Consider the following 17,679-nt stretch of genomic DNA (forward strand, 5'->3'; position numbering starts at 1 on the left):
TTGGAAAGAAGGGAAAATTTCACAGTTTTAAAAAATTTATACTCCAACTGCCTTAATCCACAAGGGAAATGTTAGGATGGCAATAGAGGAGGAGACCTGTTTCTAATTCACAGCCCTGCTGTCTGTGGATCTGAAGCCTTTTAAAGTTTGGGGGAAATTCATTCCTTTGCTCCTTGCTTCATTGTGAAGTCTTGGAATGTTCTCCACTCCTCTCTGGCTCTTTCAAGAATAATTAGTACCCTCATCAATTTCCCTGCCGCTGCTCATTTGACAAACAAGTGGAATTTGAGTGAAATGTTGGCATTCTCTGCTGAGTAGAATTTGCGGGCAGTTTCTAATTCTATAGATTTCACAGCAGCGATGTTCCCAAGAGAGTCATAAGTGAATTTGTGGTAACACAAGCAGTTTTTGACAACCAGCAGTGTTTAAATTGGCCTTTCATTACAGTGGTTAACAGGTGTGATGCAGGAAGCCTTTGGTTTCAGCTCCACTTCAACTCGACAGCCTGCTTCTGCTTTGCTACCAGGTCTATGAGACAATAATATCAGACTTGCAGAAGAGTAACTAGCCTTCCACACATTTAGATTATTCCAGAAATGACTTAGCTAGAAAAATCTAACACAAAGCACCAAGCAGCCACAATTTCCTAACTCCTTCCTCTTACAATTTTATAAATAGAATGACTTATTTCAGGCTGTGTGTCTTAACTAAGAAACAAAATCTCTTTTAATTTCAGAACTATACAATAAATTATAATCATTAATCCATAAGACCAATCCTGAATCATTAACCTGAAAATGAGCTATTTTCCTGAATTTCTTCCTTTTTTTCTCTAAGTGCATGCAGTTGGGTACTATACTTCCAGATAGTTCCTATTGCAAATGATGATCAGAAAGGAGAGTAGGAGGATGTAATAATAATAATTCATGTTACTGTTTGTTTTCAAACAGCCTAAAAGTTGGTTTGAAGGGGTTAACAAAAAAAAAAAAAGAGTTTTTGAGGGGGCAAGACAACGCTATTGAAAGGTTTTCCCAAATTGCACTGATGTCCCTTCACTCACCCGAATCTGAAGTATCTACTGTATACTGAGTATTGAAGTTGGCTCTGGGTGAAATACCAAGAAAAACAAAACAAAACAAAAAAACACATTGTTTCTGCCTTTTTGAGAATGAGAGACAGGCCACTGACACATGAAATAAAGAGTAATACAAATAGCTAAAAGGGTCAGGAAATTCAAAATAAAGGGATCGGCACCCTGGAGCTGAAACTGTCAGAAAAGATTTTTTACTTTGAGGAAGGGAAAGGGAAGTCATTGAAGGCAGAAGGCACAGAGACAAGAAGAATCAAGTACATGCACCAAAGGGTAAGGCTGAGTCAGCCACACATGCTGGGAAGGAGGACATCATTCTAGTGGCTGTGGAACCAGTTATTCTTGGGTTTGGAATAATGGCATCTGTAGTGAGAGAGAAACTCTAGTTTCTTAACCAGAGAACTGATGCAGAGAAAGCTTTCGTGTATTTCCTTACTGCAATCTGGATTAGACCGGATGTTCGGTATCAGTTAAAGCTCACTTATGAAAGAACAATTTGAGGCAAACAATCAAACTTAATAATAATACAAATCATCAAGGAAGTGCTCCAAATCAACTAACTTTGGCTGATTATCCTGGGATTGATATTAATCAAAACAGTAGATTGAAATTAATGAATTCACTTGAGCTCCAAGTAACTTCAAATGTTACACGCTTCCAAATGATTCACCTTAAGTAATTATGAGGCAAAACTATTACCTGAGATGTGATCAAATCCAGACATCTAAGACAGGAAACCTACAGAGCAGGTTATTGACATATTCCATTCCTTATCATGACGCTTAAAACCCTGAAAAAATAAGGGCTTCTTATTCACAAGTTTACGGAATTCACTGGAGCCAAGGATGACCTTGTAATCCCTGCAGTCAGTCTTCAGAGAGATCTCACCCACAATATAACTGTTTGAAAGCAGACTTGTCATTATAAGAGCTGGACTTAAAGTCACAATTTATGATCAGCACAATATTCATGATATGCACTGCAGTGTGAATTAGGCTTTGATATAGCTTGACATTCACTGGAGGATATTTTAAAGGCAAAACTTGGCTTTAGTTTTAGTCATTGGTTGCTTTGTTATCTAAAACAGAAGAAAGCATTTATCAATGCATCAATCAAAGTTTCGGAGATCTCGGAATGTAAAATTACTTAAGGGGACTCAGGGGAGCCACACCAAATTGTCTACCTAAAATGACTTCAATGTCACTTTTATTTTTTACTATGAATACTAAAGTTATCTGATTATAGCGACTTTGCCTTACACTTACTCAAGAACAGATTCATGACCCTGCTTTCAAGCTGAGTTTAAACCTTAGAGAGATTCCTAAGTATAAGTAAAACACTGTAATCAATACCACCATTTTACAAGACTCTGGGAAATAAATTAGAAATTGCATTCCTCTAAAATGAAACATAAATCAACCAGATTTTCAAAACGTAGTTTATATGATATTCTTTGGCTGCATCTTCAAGATTGTTTTCAAAACACAGAAATTAAACTGTAGCATATTGAACTGAGAACACTGCATACTTTGGAACCAGTAGGAACGCACGCTATATTTCATGTATTGTGTTCATGTTAATTTATTCATTCTACAAATATTTATTTAGCATCAAATATTATTGTGCATCAAAGATAATGAGAGATGCTAGGACACAAAAAGAAATCAGAAGGAAAACTATTTTTGCCACTATTCATTCTCCCTTTATATCAAGATCTTCTTTCCAAGTTTTTAGACTGTTCAGTCTATGATTCTTTTTCTCCCCTACACAGAATCTAAAGACTGTTTTAGTCAGAATCTAAATAAAGATTTCAGCTAAGTGTAGGGATGGTTAATTTAGATTGATAATTAATGGAAAGTCGGAAATAATTAATATGCTTCCCTATCCTTTTAAGACTTGTGTCGCAAGTAGGCTGCTTTAGTCAATTCTTGATCTTCTTTGAAGGACAAGGGGTTCTAAAATATTTCTAACTCAAGAAAAAGATTGCACCAGATTTCAGGATGTCACAGAAGAAAGTATAGAGGTGATTCAAGAGAATAAAAGGGCTGAAGGGAAGCCAGTGACTATCTTGATTGCAGGAGTCCGAAGGAGGAAGACAAAGAGTGCAAATAAGGACACACGTGCGGCACCTTTGAAGACATTCATTTTTTAAGAGTTTATAATATTCTGTAGAGAAATGGTGTGTGTGTGTCTATGAATTCATCATGTTAGAATCTTTGACAACCACATGTAGTGTGAACAGAAAAGTCAATCCAAATTAAATGGACCAAAGAAAGTGGAGGCCAGTATTACCGTTATTCCTCCATGTGAGTAGCAAGGCATGGATTTCTTCTTTTCTAGTAAGTGCGGATATGTTGTAAATGTTATGGACCAAATACGGGAAGACAAAAGTGAACCAAGAGAAATATTTACAATGATCCTCACTTTGGCTGCCTGTGAGAATTGCAGAGGTGTGATCCTCCTATCACCAATGGAGACAAGCAAGATAGAAGATAGAAGCACAGTCTTGGGGGCTAAAGCAAGTGTTATGTTTGTCTTTATGATGATAGGTTTGCAGGCTGTGAAATATGTGGGCAAAAACATCTGAAAGCTTATAAGTGTAGGTCTGGACAGGAGTAGGAAGGTTGGCTTAGAAAGGTAGATCTGGGAATGATCTGCCAGATGCTGCCACTGTAGCTGGAAAAGTGTAGGAGTCTGCCAGGGAGGGAAGGTCTGGGTGTCATGTCATCCAGGAGTTAAGCCAAGTTGGAGCTGGTCCCAGAAACAGGGAGAGAAAGCTGGGGTGAGACTGCAGAGAGCACGTTTCTGGAGCTGGAGCTTCAAGATTCTGTATCTATATGAATCCTGCCTCTGCCTATGGTTAGGTGTTTGCATTTTAGAAACTAGCAAAAGTAAACAACAACAAAACCAAAAACAAAGAGAAGACAGATGCCTGCAAGAATAGGGACATGCCTACAGAAAATGGAGTTGTTACCACAGACCAAGCACAGTGAGAATGGGTGAATGGCATGTCCATCAGACACAGTTACTTTAATTTTTAATAATTTTTTGTTCACATTTTTTAAATTCAAGAAATACATATTTAACACTGTATATGCCCAGGCTTTGTGCTATGAGCTGAGGATATAAAGGGGTTGAAACCCTCTCCCTGCCTTCAAGATGCTGCCAGCCTAGTAGGGTTAATAGAAGTCATCAAACAATCACACCAACACGTGTGTAATTTCAAACCATGATGGATACAAAAAGGAAAGATAGAGGATGTTATGAGAGCATCAAACAGATCTAGTTTGTGGGGAGCATTACCCAGGAGTAGGTATGGGTGGGGAAGGAGCAAACACCATGCAGAGGGGACACTACAATGTAGAGGCTTGGAGGGGAGAAAGAGCTTGGAGCATAAGAAATACCGAGACAAGGTTGGTGTAGCTGGAGCCCAGTGAACAAGCAGCTCTATGTTTTGTTTTGGTTTTTTTAGGTAATTTGCTACAATATCTTACTGTGCCACTTTTTTTTTTTTGTGGTACGCGGGCCTCTCACTGTTGTGGCCTCTCCCGTTGAGGAGCACAGGCTCCGGACGCGCAGGCTCAGCGGCCATGGCTCACGGGCCCAGCTGCTCCGCGGCATGTGGGATCTTCCCAGACTGGGGCACAAACCTGCGTCCCCTGCATTGGCAGGCGGACGCTCAACCACTGCGCCACCAGGGAAGCCCATTGTGCCACTTCTAACGTATGTTTGATTCAGGTTTCAACTGCACTTGCTTTCGCTGACGTTATAGATTGACATTATAGATCAGCACTTGAGAATGGAATTCCCCTATTCTGTGCAGAGCACCTGACAAATTTCCTGGGTAGCACAGAAGATGACTTTGAAGAGTTGGCAGTCTGGCTGAGAAACTAAGACTGATGAAGAGACATTAAGCAGGGACCAGAAATAGGCATCGTTAAGGACTAAATTGTGAATTACAAGTCAATTGCGGTTACAGGATTTTGTAATTTGCTGGATCAGTGCAGGCTAGAAAATATAGGGAGGGCTCAAGGAAGAATGCTCAGCAGGGCTTTGAAGGATGGGTAGGATTTGACTTGACAGGGAAGGGGAAAGGCTTTACTAGTATGAGAAATGACATGAAGATTAGACTAAAACTGGCATCTTTGAGGTCTGGTAAGATAACCGGCCTCTCACAAATAAACGGTGTATGTTTAAAGGTTGTGGGAGTTAACACTTGCCAGATGAAGGAGAACTTGGAAAGCTGGGATGAGGAATTCAGATTTTAAGTTGGGTCCAGGTAAATTGCCGTTACATTTGGAGGGTGATATCTGATTGAGGCTGCCAGGGTTCCTGACTTAGAGGACCACTGGAGCCCAGAAGAGGTGAGGGGGGACGAGTGTCCCTTCCCACGCCACAGCTAATGAAGGGCGAGCTGTGCCCAAAGTCCATTCACTCCAGTGGAAATATTCCACTGCGCCAACAGCCATCAGCTGGTCTCAGCACTGAACACCAACCTGTATCTCTTCCTCTCCTTCCAAGGCTATTTATTAGCTGTGATTCTAACATTCAGTCCGATCAAAGCCTTATGCTTAAGACTTGGCAACTGTGTAGTTTCAATATGTTAAATGAAAGATAGCAATTTAGCTCTTGGCACAGAAGGCGGCACACGGTAAATGGCAATAAACCGACAACATGGCCTCTTTTTTCCCTGCAGCCAGCACACCCTAATTTCACCATCCACCTTGGATTTTCTTTCTACAATTTAAATGCTATCACGTCCTTTATCTTTCTAAACTGCTTCTGGCTCTCTAACACCCACAGCGGAAGATGGCAGCGTCACCCCCGAACAGCGGCAGGGCAGTGGCATTGGCATCACCTGGGAACCTGTTAAATATGCACATCCTCCTTGTGCCCCGCCCCAGACTTGCTTAACCAGAAACTGCAGGTGGGGCCCGTTGATCTGTGTTTTACACAGTCATCCAGGTGATTCTCGCGCATGCTAAAGGGGAGAACAACTCACCTACAGGACGCAGTGATGACTCCTTAGAATATCATACGAGGCTCTTTACAGTCTGTTCCTGACTCACTTCCCCAGTCGTGTTCAGCCTCTGGCCTGGCCGACAGTCCAACCCTGACACTGAGTATTATGGACAAGGCACAATTTTCGGAGTCTCCTGACCACATCAAACTCTTTTTTTTCTTTTTTTTTTTTTGCGGTACGCAGGCCTCTCGCTGTTGTGGCCTCTCCCGTTGCGGAGCACAGGCTCTGGACACGCAGGCTCAGCAGCCATGGCTCACGGGCCCAGCCGCTCCGCGGCATGTGGGATCTTCCCGGACCGGGGCACGAACCCGTGTCCCCTGCATCGGCAGGCGGACTCCCAACCACTGCGCCACCAGGGAAGCCCCACATCAAACTCTTTAATGCACCTTTGCTTTTGTGTTGTCATTGATGGCACCCGCTTATTTTGGTAAACCCCCTACCTTTCAAGTACACCTTCAACATTCCTCAGCCCTGCCCAGCAGTTACCTTAGTCCCAAAGCCCTTTGTTTACCCTGCTGATATAACAATTATCACAGTTGAATTGAGTGCTCTGTTTATGTGTCTGTCTAGGTTCAGGACAGGAATCTTGTTGCATTCAACTCTGAATACTTACCCACATCGGAGAGTCGGGTTGCCGGATCTAATCCCACCTCTGCTGACTGGCTGGTGCCCTTGGGCACATGGCTTGGCTCTCTGACTCCCGTGTCCCCATTTCTGCATCTGTAAAACGAGGGAGTGGATTAAATAATCACCAGGGGTTTAACACTAGGAATCTACATTTCTAAAATGCAGACGGGTGATTTGTAAGCACTTTGAAGCTTGAGAACCACTGTTTATGGCCTCCTTACCTATACACAATTAAAAGGGCTCCAGCTATACATTTTGGAAAACTTCATCTTCTTTAGTTCTTACAACTTCAAATAATTCAGACTCCTAAACCCCTGCTTACCAAGAAACCATAATGAGGAAGCCGGCCCAGGTTTCCTCTCTGCCATCGGCTGAGACTGACTTGAACTTTCTCCTAATTTCACAAGTCTGTAGAGGCCCAGCAAAGAGCTTCACTGGAAGCTCCTTAGAATTACCAGTGACTTGGAGAAGCAGCTGAAGTAAGGTCTGGGAAGGAAGAGAGAAATTTAAAAAAATATGTTGTGCCCATTTCTGTTTGACCAAACAAATTAAAGAGATTATTTAACAAGTCAATAATCATATATTCAAATAATCAAATTAGTTCCCAATTAAAGACAAAATGCCATTATAGCCTCTCCAGCCCCAATTTCTCATGAGCTGGTTGTTACAGTTTTTGCAAAGTGGTGAGCACCCAGGAATGTGTATATATGAATATTCTTTTTCTTATCAGCAATGGCTGACTCAGTGGCAAAGACAGGCCACCCACCGTACCTTGAAGCCGCAGTTTGCTACCAGCAATGATTTGGTTAACCTTTGATTAAACATAGGAATTTAAAGCATGAAAAGGTCTGGAACCCGACACAGCCCTTTGACACTGCGCTGTCTCCCATTAATGATAATCCACCATTAGATGTTCAGCTTTGAAAATGGAAATTAGATGACTCCAGTTCGCAGCCCTAACCCTGCAGTACTGTAAACTGAACCCTGCTGGGTTTGGAGACTTCCTGATTTACTGCTTCGACTTTTAACTCTTTTCAAGCAAATGGGAGTTGGGGGCAGGGTAAAAGAGACCAGGGATCAAGTGAGAACAAACAAGGCATCTCAACGACCATCAAGGGAACCGAATTTCTGCTTCAATAAGTCACTAGGTCAAAAGAGCTTTATTCCCAAGTTGATTTAATCTTCCCTTTTTTCTTTCTTTCTTTTTTTTTTTTTTAACTAGGTGTAAGAATTTCCTTGCTGGGACATCATGCAAGAAATATTCGGTATCCTTTTTCACTTCCTTTTAAAAACAACAGCAATAATGTTAGAGCTCCCTGGGGTCACAAAGGTTCTTTTCCTTTTTAACCACAGTACATCGCTGATGTCTGAATGCTCCGCATCTCGTTTCACGTGTAGTGCAGTGTTCAGAGGAGGATTCAATGTATGTCTCAAGGCTTGTTGAATGAACAAATGACCAAATCTGCCTCCTAGTTCCCGGACTGTGGTTTGCACATAAAAGCAAGTTTTAGACAACAATAAAATTACAGGCAGTTGACCCAGACCTCTTCCTGTTAACAGTTGACTTGTTATTCTCAGGTTCACTTTTCTGGCTCTTCAGTCCATGGCCATCCCTCTCCACCCACAGCCCGTAGATTTGGCTAATTGGAGGTTAGTATCTCTCTCAGCTGTAGCTGGTGGACCCAGGGCTTTCAATGTCAAGGCTCCTTCTGTCTCCATCCCTCGGAACCCCTCAGGAGGACTGCAATTCACCTTCCCTGCCCACCGAGGGGAGAGATTTGGGCATCATCTTCCATCTATCTAAGTGAGAAGGACTAGAGTAAATTGTATTTTCTTTGGATCTCAGATGCAGGGATGGGTTGACATAATTTAATCATTTTATTCTCTCCACCAAATGTAATTACATTGTATCACTGCCATACAAAAACTTGTCAAATTGTAATAACCTCCATGAAATTTCTGTTGCAAGCAAAGGGATACGACACAACCACTATAGCCACTACATCAGCATTACTTTGAGAATCTGGAGGCTATTCCAGATTAAATCAACCAATCACTGTACTGGGAAATTTTATTTTATTTAACAAACACACATAGCATTTACCATAAAATAGGCACTGTTTTACATGCTTTATAAATTTTAATTTATCTACTTTCCAAAATGTAAGAGGTAGGTACTGTTATTAGCTGTATTTCAAAATGAGGAAAGTGAGACAGAGAATTAAGTAACTTACCCAAGATCACTTAAGTAACAAATGGCAGAGTTGGGATTCAAGTCCACAGAAATCCAGCTACAAGGTCTGTGCTCATAAACACTTTACTTGACTCCATCTGGTATTTCTCAAAAAAACTTAGGGCTTCCATGGTGGCACAGTGGTTGAGAGTATGCCTGCCGATGCAGGGGACACGGGTTTGTGCCCCGGTCCGGGAAGATCCCACATGCCGCGGAGCGGCTGCGCCCGTGAGCCATGGCCGCTGAGCCTGCGCGTCCGGAGCCTGTGCTCCGCGACGGTAGGGGCCACAGCAGTAAGAGGCCCACGTACCGCAAAAAAAAAAAGAAAAAGAAAAAAACTTTGTGGCTTCCCTGGTGGCGCAGTGGTTGAGAGTCCGCCTGCCGATTCAGGGGACGCGGGTTCGTGCCCCGGTCCGGGAGGATCCCACATGCCGCAGAGCTGCTGGACCCGTGAGCCATGGCTGCTGAGCCTGTGCGTCCGGAGCCTGTGCTCCGCAACGGGAGGGGCTACAGCAGTGAGAGGCCCGCGTACCGCAAAAAAAAAAAAAAAAGAAAAAAAGAAAAAAACTTAAAGATAAATGATAATTTAATGATATCATTAAATATCAGCAATGATAAGATTAAGATAAATGGTTTTATTAATAATAATGGATTAATAATAAGAGAAATATAATTTCTCCTATTACTTGATAGTATGATCCATGTCCTGGTATATATTATACCATACGTGGTTCAGATATTCATTTAAAAATGAGATTACTGTTTTTTTACTATGATACATAAGTACTATAATATTAGTATTTCCTTTTTATTGAGCTATATATATATACATTTATATATATAAAATAAAATGCCATTTTAACCATTTTAAGTGTACAATTCAGTGGCATTAATTATTTTCACAATGTGTGCAACCATCACCACTATCTCCAATATCTTCATTACCTGAAGCAGATACTCTGTACCCATTAAGCAATAATTCCCTGTTACTCCTTTCTGCAACCACTAATCTACTTGCTGTCTCTGTGAATTTTCCTATCCTAAATATTTCATATAAGTGGAATTACACAGTATTTATCCTTTTGTGTCTGGCTTATTTCACTTAGCATAATATTTTCAGAGTTCATCCATACTGTAGCAGGTATTAGAACTTTATTCCTTTTTATGACTGAATAATATTCCACTGTATGTATACCCCACATTTTGTCTATCCATTTATCTGTCGATAGAGCCTTGGGTTGTTTCCTCTTTTTGAGGAATTTTAATGCCTGAATTAACATTGACATACATGTTTCTTCTGGAGTCCCTGTTTTTCAATCTTTTGGAATTGCTAGGTCATATAGTAGTTCTATTTCGAGTTTTTTGAGGAATGGCCAACAGTTTTCAATAGCAGCTGTATTATTTTACATCCCCAACAATAATGTACAAGGTTTCTACTTTCTCTATGTTTCAGCAACACTTGTTATTTTCTGGGTTTTGTTTGTTTGATTATAGCCATCCTAATAGGTGTGAAATGGTATCTCACTGTGGTTTTGATTTGCACTTCCCTAATGACTAATAATGTTCAGAGCTTTTGAAATGCGTATTGGTCATGTATATATCTTCTTTCAAGAAATGTCTATTCAAGTCCTTTGTATGTTTTTTAATTGGGATGTTTGTCTTTCTCTTGTTGAGTTGTTATGAGTTCTTTATATTTTCCGGGTATTAAACCTTTGTCAGATTTAACATTTTCAAACATTTCTCTCATTGTGTGGGTTGCCTTTTCACTCTGTTGATAGTGTCTTTTGATGTAAAAAAGTTGCTTTTTTTAAATTTTAATGAAGTCCAATTTATCTATTTTTGTTGTTTCTGTTGCCTGTGCTTTTAGCATTATTTTTAAGGAACAATTGCCAACTCAAAGGTTGTAAAGATTTGCCTTATATTTTTGCCTAAGAGTTTTACAGTTTTAACTCTTAAATTTAGGTTTTAATCCATTCTGAGATAGTTTTTGTATCTCGTGTAAGGTAAGGGTCCAACTTCATTTTTCTTATACATGGATTTCTAGTTTTCCCAGCACTATTTGTTGAAGAGACTGTTTGTTCTCTCCCCCGTTGAATGGTCTTGGCAACCTTTGTGGAAAATCATTTGACCAAATGTGCAAGAGTTTTTTTCTGGGCTTCTGGGTCTGCTATTATATTCCATTGGTCTATATATCTAGCCCTATGCCAGTTTCACACTGTTGTTGTTGTTTTTTTTAGTTACTGTACAGAGTTTTTATATAAGTATTTTCTAATCAGCCACTATAAGAGTTGAGGGTCAGCAACTTTGTGTGTAGGTAAATCACCTGTGTCCCATAAAACACTGAGTTCAATTAGCTAACTCTAATTCCATTCTTAGAGAACTGGAGCTCACTAATATCCAATTTTCTTCTCATTCTGGAAGGACTTAAGACTTCAGGGGTCATATGAATAGTTCTGGCCAATAGGCCCTGAATAGACATGACATGTGTCACTTCTAGATCAAACATGAGAGCGGCTGTGAGATCTCCATGGCTCTCTTCTCCTGCTTTGACAATCAAGGAGGTGGTGGGTTCTAATGGTGCAGCTACAGAGGTGGAGCCCAGCCTTTGTCTGTGACTGTGGAGCGACTGTGGAGCAGAGACACCCCTAATCCCTGCATTTTTATCCACCCCAGGCAGCCTGTGTTGGACTAGTAGCATGTGTGACAAATGACCTTTTGTTGTGGTAAACCACAGGGATTGGGGGGCATATGGTTAAAATAGCACAAGTGCTCTCAAAGTGTGGCCCCTGGACAAAGAGCATCAGCTTCAGAAAGGAACTTATTAGAAATGCAGATTCTCAGGCCCTACCCCAGAATACTGAGTCAGAATCTCTGAGGTTGGGGCCCAGAAATCTATAAGTTAAAAATCCCTCCAGGATATTCTTATACAAGCTAACGTTTGAACACTATTGCAGAAGCATAATCTAACCTATCTTAACACCTCGTGATGGATTTTTTAACTTGTTGAATAATCAGGTACAATCTATGTATTAGAAATGGAAAAAATAAAGCTAACTGCATATTTTTCATCATGATCTTCTTTACCATTCCTACTATTACAACGTTAGTTCTGGGGGGGTATTGAGTTCAGCTGCAGTATAGGGTATGAGAAGAGGAGTAATGGAAAAGAAGATTGTGAATAAAGGCTCGGGCCATATCAAGCATGTTGTATGTACACTTAATGCTCAGTAAATGATGATTAGCTTCCTCTGCCCTTTAGCTCCCTAGTACTTCTTCTTTTTTTTTTTTTTTGCAGTACGTAGGCCTCTCACTGTTGTGGCCTCTCCTGTTGCGGAGCACGGGCTCCGGACTCACAGGCTCAGCGGCCATGGCTCATGGGCTCAGCCGCTCCGCGGCACGTGGGATCTTCCCGGACCGGGGCACGAACCCGTGTCCCCTGCATCGGCAGGCGGACTCTCAACCACTGCGCCACCAGCGAAGCCCCCCTAGTACTTATTGATTGGACTAATGCAGAAGCCCCCTCTCTGTTCTGTTCAGTTTTTCTCCATGCTAGTCTCCCTACAGTTCACTACTAGTTTGCATTAACCGTTCAGAAGTTCAACTTTGATCACATCATTTTTAACAGATTTATTGCGATGGAATTCACCTTGGGGAACTTGGAGTTAAGGGCGGGTTCCCACCATTACTAGAAAGGATAAGAATGGCTCACTATGCCTAAACTGTTTGCACAAAGGATGTGGTTTCGATTAACTCCTGCTTTCTGTTTGGAAGTCTGGAATTTTTTTACACGCTAGGCAGAGTGCCTAGGTGAGCAGCCTCCAGTAAAAGCCAGTCTCTAATGAACTTCCCTGCTAGACAACTTTCACATGTGTTCTCACAACGTGGGGACAGAGGAATTAATGCATCCTGTGTGATCCACTAGGAAAGGCTCTTGGACGCTTGCACCTGGTTTCCTCTGCACCACACCTCATTCACGTTTTCTCCTTGTTGATTTTACTTTGTCACCTTTCACTGCAATAACTTGTAGTCCTGAGTACAACTGTATGCTGAGTCCTCTGAGTTGTCCTAGTGAATTGTGGGACTCAGTGCGGTCTTGAGGATCCCCAACATAACCTCCATCTGTTAGCTTCTGCTAATTGCTAACTGATTGCTCTATTGTTTTTGAGGATGCCCTGGGGCATAAATTGTTTCACAGTTTAATCCAATTAATGTCCAGCCCTTTGTAGGGACAGGGGATTGCCAGACTTTGAGACAAGCTTCACCCTGGCCGGGCTCCTCTTAGCTGTCTCTTTCCCTGTTTCTCTCTCAGACTAGTTTTATGGAGCTATCAGTTTTTTCTCAACTGCTCAGAATCAAGGTCACCAATGTTTGCCACACCTTCAGGCAAAGACTTCCCCATGCTCTGTTCCAAATGAAGTCTGTTTCCTTAGAGAAACAGAGAACTTCAGAGCTCTCTGATCTTACGGCTGGACAAACTGAGGGCAGAACTGCGATTCCACAGCAATGGAGCTGGGGCCGGAGACACAAGGCTTGCTTCTTCCATAAAGATATGCTGCTCTTCCAGCAAAGGGTACTGGGTGGGGAGGTAGCCCCTGTTCTTGCAGGCTGAGCCTTCTGGCATGGATCCCACTCCCTATGAGAGAACTGATGTAGAGGCAGTTGAGGCCTTGTCTTCTTGGCCTAACACATCTGGGGTAGGGACCCTGCCCTATGAGTGGAGGTTGGTCAGCGGACGCAAGCTCCAGTCCTCTTAGCCTGGAAGGGCTTTGGCAACACAGGATGTGGGAATGAGAGAGGGCAGCTGGCCCCTCCTGGGGTGGAATTGTCATCCGAGAGGAGGAGGTGGGGGAAGAGGCCCATCTCTTGGCCACTCCTGCCTGGAATAGAGCTTCTGTTACACTGATCAAGGGAAGTGCGGTAGCAGATTGTAACTAAGATGCCACAGGCTCTCACTGTTCTTATTAAGAGTTAATAGATAGGGAGGGTGGGAGGGAGGGAGACGCAAGAGGGAAGAGATATGGGAACATGTGTACATGCATAACTGATTCACTTTGTTATAAAGCAGAAACTAACACACCATTGTAAAGCAATTATACTCCAATAAAGATGTTTAAAAAATAAATAAATAAGAGTTAATAGATTTCCTTGAATGAATATTTCCCTATTTAAGATTTCCAGAGATAAGTGGTTGTTTTTTAAAATTATCATTTATAATTTTCGTCAGGTAATCAGTCTCTTTATTGGGCAAAGCGTTCTCTGAGCTCCTCATACCACCATTCTGGAAGTCCTACTTCTGATCATATTATTATACTCAAAAATGTCAAAGACTCACTATTTCCTAGTGAAATAAAATCTATATTCCTTAGCTTGATTGTCAACGTTCTGTATCATTTGGCTCCGTATGGTATCACTGTAAGCACGACAGAGCAAGTCTGGTGTTCCTGGAACATATCTTGTGCTGTTCACTCTGTCAAAACTTTCATTTCCTTTCATATCATAACACATATTCATATTCTTCAGTACATCAATATAAATACACCTTTTTTTGTCTTTGGCTAATTTTCCAGCTCACAGTTGTCTCTCCCTATAAAATGTGTTAGAATATAAAGACACTAATCGCATTCTCTTTTTCCAATTTTGTACAAGTGTTAATAGATGCTATCATTCACTGCAGTTATTAGCACAACACCTGACACATAGTAGACACTCTAGAAATATTTCTTGTTTCGTGAGCAAATGGCTACATGAGAACAAGTCAGAGCAGCATGTCAAAAGCAAGGTCTTTACCATTTAAAGAGGACTTTCTCACACATGCTTCCCATGTGCTTGTCCCAGCAATGATATTGGTCAAGATTGTCATTACTACTCCCAGGAGGAAATTGGGGCTTTTGAATGTAAGATTTCTACCTCAGATCATAGAGTTACTGAGTCGCCATTGCAGAGCTGAGTTCAGAGCCTGGGCTCTGTTAAAAACCAAAGTCTTTCTATAGTGAAAACGATCAGCAAAAGTTAAGTACCTTCTCCTACTGAGGCTTGTTCATTTTTCAGTTGGAAAGGGATAAGGGCAATTAAAAATAAGGACAAAATAGATAAAGGAATCCCTTTCTGAAGTTTTTGCTTAGATTATCTAAAATGTAAACTTAAGGCTTTGGTAATGAATGCTGGCTATATAATAGATAGGAACAAAGTCAGTTTATTCTTCACAAAAAACGCTCTGTGCTAACCTAATCACATGGCCATTTTATTACAGTAACTATGTTGTTTTGAAAAATAACTCATTCCACTGAAGATGAAAGATAAGTGACTGCAGTATATGGAACAAAAAGGGGAACTTTTGTTGTATGTATGAGTAAGGCTAAGGGCGGGTGAGAGTTGCCTGAAGAAAATGATTTGGGAAGGAATTAACTTCTGTGATGGGGAAGGCTATTTAGAAATGACATCTCGCTCCTTTCTTTCAGTCCCTGAACCACCTGTGTACTCATTCACCGAGGGTTACTTTAGCTTCCCTCAGAAAAGCCCTGTTTAATTGACGTTCAGTAGATTTTGTTCACTACACTTGGCATCGTATCTGATTCCTCCACTTAGACGGGTAGTTATCAACAGAGGGGCTTTTTTTGGTAGGTGTTCGTTAAGAGTTAAAAAGTAACTCTTTATCCAGTCTCTTGAAGAGGCAGAACCAATATCACAACACTGTACCCTGTGCCCTGAACGCTGAACCTTGAGCATCACTTCGCCTATCTTTAAAATGGGCATATTATTCTATTTATGTGTTGCCCTAATGATTAAAAAAAATATGTGAACATGTCTAGCAAAATGCCTGGCCTATGATATGTGCTCAACAAGGTTCTACTTGCCTGCTTTGCCTTTCCATTGCTGCTACCCTCTAGACATGGTCCCAGATCCCCTGATTAGCTTTATCAAAGTGGATAAAAATATATACAAAAGAATGTTGATGATGCAGTACATTAAAGGGACTTGAATTTTCCCATCATTCACTTATTTTAACTGTGCCGTTATAGTGGTGGTGGGGAGTGGGTGAGTAGTGAAGGAAGCTGTGGCAATGTCGTATGTACAGATCACACAAATAATAGATGATTTACCCTGTGTTTTCCAGTTTGAAAAGCATTTTCATGTACATAATCTCATTTGACTCACCCCAAGCATGATGATGTAGATGTGCTCAATGTGCCTTCTACAAATAAAGAGACTGAAGTTCAGAGATGATCGATGATACACCAAACATATTCAAATGGAAACGTTAATACAGGTGACCACGTTTTCTATGGAGAGAAAAGAAGTGGTCATTTTATAATACTTTGTAGAAAGAAAGATGGCAACAGACAGGTAATTTTAGATTAGGAATGAGATACCATATTTATGCTTAGGGGTGAGGAACAAAATTTATTTGGGGACTGTACTTGCAATTATGCAACTTCTCATTGCTGGTATCAGATTTTCTTTGAAAATAATTTTCATCCTCCTTTTCTTGTTGCTCCTATAGAATTTCTGATGAATGCACATGACATTTCAGAGTGAAAGCTTATACACTTTCACTTATCATATATTCCTCCAAACAAAAAGCTCTTCTTGGATAACAACAAGGAATTTGGAACAGTATAAAAGAATTGCATTTTATTGACCATTTCCTTAGTTTTAGTTCATTTATAATAAATGGGTTGAAGAGTCCAATGAATGGGTTGAAATGCCATTATTATTTGTCAATATACTTTTATTCACTTTCTTTAACTTTAAATCTCTGAATATTCCTGACTTCCTGATGCATTATTTTTAAATCCTAAGAACTTTCATTTTTTTCCTTTTATTTGGTAGGAACAATATTTATATGGTTTGTTTCCAATTAAAATAAGAGGTGTGTAATAGTAAATACTTATTTATAGTAACCAATTCACTCATAAATGTGGGAAGATTTCAATAAGAAAATACTAAAGAACCAAAATATATAAGTTTAAGGAAAAAAAATGAAAGTAACTTAAGCAACCTGAGTTTAGGAGAAATAGAATGAAATGATGTGAATATTTTTGGTCTATGGTCTTCTATACTAATAATTAAATTATTTGGAAGAATTATTTTTTTCACATTGTATATTATTAATGTCATCATTTAATTAACATCAACAAAATTTTAGAATTCATGGCTAAAGACAAAGGAAATTTAACATGGACTTTAGAGAGAGTTTTATTTCTTCTTGGAAATATATATTAAATTTTATTCTAGGTTCACTTTACAGAAAATTAAACCTTGATTTACTTTTAGTCTAATTTTTCTTACGAGATTGAAACTCCTTTTTAAAAATTGTTATCTCTGATAACATTACCCAGAACACTTGCTGAAGATAAACACGATGGAATCAACACAGTAATGTGATATTTCCTCATGGAATACCAAGCTTATCCCCCCTGGGACAGGAAACCCATAATCAACTGTGAAGGTTGTGAAGGTCTTTCTTACACACTAGATTGATCCGATAATCCGTACCATGTTTGGACATATTGTATGTACTACAACTTATATTCTTTTGCTTCTATGGCAACTGATGGCTTTGTAAACTTTTGAAGCACTAGGGAAAGAAACATATTGGCAGAATGCTTAGGTTTTCATTTTTCCATAAGATAGAAAAAGCAAGATATTCAACAACTAGCTGTGATGATGTGACAGAGATTATTTAATTATTCTTGACATGCTCCT

The 17,679-nt window shown here is 40.3% G+C and overlaps 1 long non-coding RNA gene across 1 annotated transcript; it reads right to left on the bottom strand.

The window, feature by feature from the left end:
• Nucleotides 1-6,725: 6,725 nt before the first annotated feature.
• LOC141276859 (uncharacterized) lies at nucleotides 6,726-16,271 on the bottom strand. The gene is made up of 3 exons (XR_012327109.1): nucleotides 16,129-16,271; nucleotides 7,063-7,226; nucleotides 6,726-6,833 (listed from the first exon to the last, which is right to left on the bottom strand). It is a non-coding gene; the product is annotated as an uncharacterized lncRNA (long non-coding RNA).
• Nucleotides 16,272-17,679: the final 1,408 nt, after the last annotated feature.

This window comes from Tursiops truncatus, chromosome 17 (genome assembly GCF_011762595.2).
Source record: "Tursiops truncatus isolate mTurTru1 chromosome 17, mTurTru1.mat.Y, whole genome shotgun sequence".
In the NCBI taxonomy this organism is placed as follows: Eukaryota; Metazoa; Chordata; class Mammalia; order Artiodactyla; family Delphinidae; genus Tursiops; species Tursiops truncatus.